The following is a 4,403-nucleotide window of genomic DNA, read 5'->3' on the forward strand; positions in this document are numbered from 1 at the left end:
CTGGTGGCCTGGCCCCAGCATCGGAGCCTATCTTCCTCCGAACTCTGAACACTACCCCACAGCCTCTTGTTTAAATATGGCTGTATCCCGCGTATACGTGGAAGCAAACCAGGCCTGTACAACTAGAGCTGAGGGATCTTAGGGAAAGGCACTTAAAACCAAAGATCTGCTCCTGTTTTCAGAGTAACTAGAAAGATAAAGACAAACAGGGGGGAAGAATAGAAATAGGGCAATGGTAGATCGAGAACCCGAAGAAGCCAGAACTGTCGGTTTTATTCTGCTTTTCCTAGCTTAACTCCCTGTCCGGATCCCGAGGAAAGAACGATGCCTGACATGCGGATGTCTTCTGTACAGCTGTTCCTCCAAGAATGCAGAAGGCATCTCTGGGGTCACTGGAGGGGTGAGCTGTACAAGAGGATCATAATATGGACACTGTCCTAGACCCGAGGGACTGTCTAATGCATATTCTCTTTCCAGACCTTTTTTCTCCAAGCTGTGTTGTGTGTTTCCTCCTAGGACCAGAGGTTCTTTAGGCTCAGAGATGATGGACCACATCGAGCTCTCTGATCTGGGAGAAGAATCCCTCTATAGCTTCCTGGTTCTCCTGCTGGAATTTGGCTCAGGATGTTGTTTCCTCACTTAATCATGGTCCCTGGCTTCAGCCTGTAAGTCTTTAGCTTATGATCATTGTGGGGTGCTCATGAGGCTGGGGTTTATTCCAGAAGCTGAATTCCAAAAATAACTAGTTACTCCAAGACAGCAGCATTTTCTTCTACTCCTTCCAGAACTCCAGATACTCCTTGTTTTCCTTGAGTTTGTTCAAGCAGTCCATTGTAGGTAGGGTAGCCCCCTAAGAACCATTGCAGGTACACTGCCTGGTCCTGCTCCCCATACCAGGCATTCCAGTTTCCCCCAGAGCACAGGGGGAGATCATGTCCAGTGAAATTGAGGGGAGGGTGCTCTGTCAAACTATTGGAGGCATCTAGTCACTGGGGCTTTGCATTATGAAATTTGATCTTAGACAGGTTGCTGATCTCCTTTGAAATGAGAGTGAAATGGACATCTGTCAGAGGATCCACATCGTGGACAAAGAGAGTGGAACCAGTAAGCCCCGTCTCTAGTCTCGACCAGGCTTGGACCCCTCTGCAGGGGCAAACAGTGAGTTTTAAGGGAGATGGTGCACATGGTCATACGCTTAGTCTGATAGTCTTTTCCTCCACAAAGAGTAGAGCACAGTGGCCCATATTCACAATTATGTATGGGCCCCAGAAGGGGAAATTAAGGCCTGAAGCTTCTCTTCCCACCCAGAGACTTATGAAGTATCCTTTACACTACAATAAAGCCAGGGTGGAAAAGGAAATGCCATGGCTGGTTAATGCCTGTTATACACATTCTCAGTTATATGGTAAGCAGACTGGAAACAAAACCTGTGTATACTCTGAAGTCCATAGGGATATTGCATCAGCAGAGCATGTTATGCATGCTCACAATCACTGGGCCTACTGGCCAATGTCTCTGTTACATGTTTGTCCATCTATCTAATAAGAAGGATTTCATCTGGAGTAGAAATAGAAAATGGCTGTGATATAAAGACAAATGCCATCAATAAACCATGTTTAAAAATATTTTATAGACTTAAAATTTTTTTTATCTTTCTATGGTTTTGTGGATAATTTTTCCAGAATTTAACATAGTACCCAGAACCTAGCACATAGTAAATTCTTAATAAATGCTTGCTAAATTGAATCTTACTTTCATTAATCAAGTTCTTGGGTTTAATAAAAGCAAACTGAGTCAGAACACAAGGTAAAGGACAAACAAAAAGGTTGATGAGTTCTGAAAAAGAGAAAATGAATAAAGAAAATGTAACCTGCAAAGACTAGTTAATAGCCTCCTTGTACTTTAAGATGGTACTCAGTCATTCAAAGTGCTTGATTTGGATACAACTACTCTTAAAATAGGGCAGCTAGATGGTACGGTGGATAGAGTGCCAGGCCTGAAGTCAGGAAAGACTCCTCTTCATGAATTCAAATCTGGCCTCAGACACTTACTAGCAGTATGTCCCTGGGCAAGTCACTTAACCCTGTTGGCTTTAGTTTCCTCATCTGTAAAATGAGTTAGAGAAGGAAATGGCAAACCACTCCAGTGTCTTTGCCAAGAAAACCCCAAAAAGGAGTCAGGAAGAGTCAGCCACAACTGAAAAATTATTGAACAACAATAGCAACTCTTAAAATAAGTGCTCAGTTGTCCAGGAATACTGGATGCTTTTTTGTGACCCCTGGAATTGTGGCTTTTAAAATCATAATGAAGTTTCCAAATATAATTGATTTGATTATGAGTTGGTTGTTGTACATGGAGAAGATTAAAAAACTTTTCTTTTCCAATTCATAAACTAAAAATTTTACTTATTCCATAGCTTCCTTTTTAATTCCCTCAGAAATAGGTTCCGTTAAATATTTAATCAAAGAACCTGGATATCTGTAACTGTCCCAACAAAAATGACTTTGAAAGTAAGATTAGATAGAATTTGGACTTAATTTAGAACTAAAACCAAATACTTTTAGAATGTTTAATAAAGGAGAAATGGAAAAGGTCATATTTAGAAGCTTCTTTTCAGATTTCATAGAATCATAAAGTCAAGGAAGGAAGAACCCATTATTCTGGGAAATTGGGTTAGTGAGCACATAGAAAAGAAAGTGGTGATCATAAAGAGCTCACATAGCTTCATTAAGAACAGATCATGCCAGACTAACCCCATTTCCCTTTTTGACAGGATATGTCAGTGGATCAGGGCAATCCTGTAGCTAGAGTTCCATTTAGGTAAAGCATTTGACAAAATTTCTTGTGCTATTCTTTTGGGAAAGATAGAGAGATGTAGGTTGGACAATAATACAGTTAGATGGAATTGGGAACTGGTTAACTGGCCAAACCCAAAGATTAATCATTAAGGTTTCAATGTCCAGTTGGAACAAGTTCTCCTATAGAGTAGAAAAAGGATTTGTGATTGGCCTAGTGTTATACAATATTTTTTTAACTAATGATTTAGATTAAGCTCAAAGACAGCTTTATAAAATTTGTGGATGACACATTGCCAGATGGAATCTAAAGTCAAGATGCAAATAGATTTTGATAGATTAGAATAGTGGACTTAATCTAATAAAGACAAATTGAGTAGGGATAACTGTAAAGTCTTAAGCTGAGGTTCAAAAAAATAAACTTTGCAAGTACAAAATGGAGGGATACATGACTAGACTGTTGTAGTTCAACTGAAAAAATGATCCGAGATTTTTAGTGGGTTGCAATTTCAACATGGACGTCAACATGGAAGCCTGGAAAACTAAATCCATTTTAAGTTCTGTTAAGACAGGCATACTATCCAATACAAAGAATGGGATAGACCCTCTATACTCTGTTCTAGACAGACCACTTTTGTAGCGTTGCATTCAGTTCTGGCTTCCATAGCATAGAAAAAGTGAAAAGGTACAAAAGAAGGCAAGCAGGATGTTGAAGAACCTTGAGTTTATTCCATTTGAAGATTGGTTGAAAGAACTGTGGAACCAACAGTTAGGCTACTGGATCAAAGAGGTCAGAAATAGATCAGTGCCAAAGCAGGCATCCACCTGCCAGACCTTGACCTCATCTCCTATGCCCTCCCTCACTACTCAACTTGATCCATATTTTAACACTGTCCTACCTTAGTCCTCTCTCCTCCTCATTGCTCAAAATCTGATCATCACTTAAATTACTCTCTCTGATCGTGATCTCCTGCCCTTTCACCTCTCCTACTCACTCAATTCTCCTGACAAATCCTAGCTATAATATGCAATATTATATGACAAATATATTAAAGTGTTAGAAAACAAAAGTGTTCTATGAGGTCTGAGGAGGCAATTGGTTATTGACAGAGGGGTCAGCAAAGGCTTCTTGGAAGAGGTGGCTCTTGAATTGAGTTTTGTTTTGTTTTGTTTTTTATATATTTGAATTGAGTTTTAAAGGGAGTAGGAATCTAACGGTGAAAGAAATAGAAAGAAGGGCATTCCAGACAGAGGAAACTGTTTCAACACTCTCATGGAGGCACGAGAGTATAATGGAGGTGAGGGGATTGTCTATGTCCCTTTTCTCTTGGTCACCTCACCAGATCTCTGATGTTCAATTATCTTCTCTATGCATTTGAATCCCAGCTTTCTCTCTGTCTCTGTCTCTGTCTCTGTCTCTGTCTCTGTCTCTGTCTCTCATATATATGCATATATAGAGATGTCTTTATCTCTATATATCTATCTATAGATAGACAGAGGCAGACAGACAGACAGATAGATAGATAGATAGATAGATAGACAGACAGACAGACAGACAGACAGATAGATAGATAGATAGATAGATAGATAGATAGATAGATAGATAGA

At 39.8% G+C, this 4,403-nt stretch overlaps 1 pseudogene; it reads right to left on the minus strand.

The window, feature by feature from the left end:
- Window positions 1–389: 389 nt before the first annotated feature.
- The window catches only part of LOC114043569, a 33,816-nt pseudogene continuing 29,802 nt past the window's right edge, over window positions 390–4,403 (minus strand).

This window comes from Vombatus ursinus, unplaced genomic scaffold (genome assembly GCF_900497805.2).
Source record: "Vombatus ursinus unplaced genomic scaffold, bare-nosed wombat genome assembly UNPS02014769.1, whole genome shotgun sequence".
NCBI lineage: Eukaryota > Metazoa > Chordata > Mammalia > Diprotodontia > Vombatidae > Vombatus > Vombatus ursinus.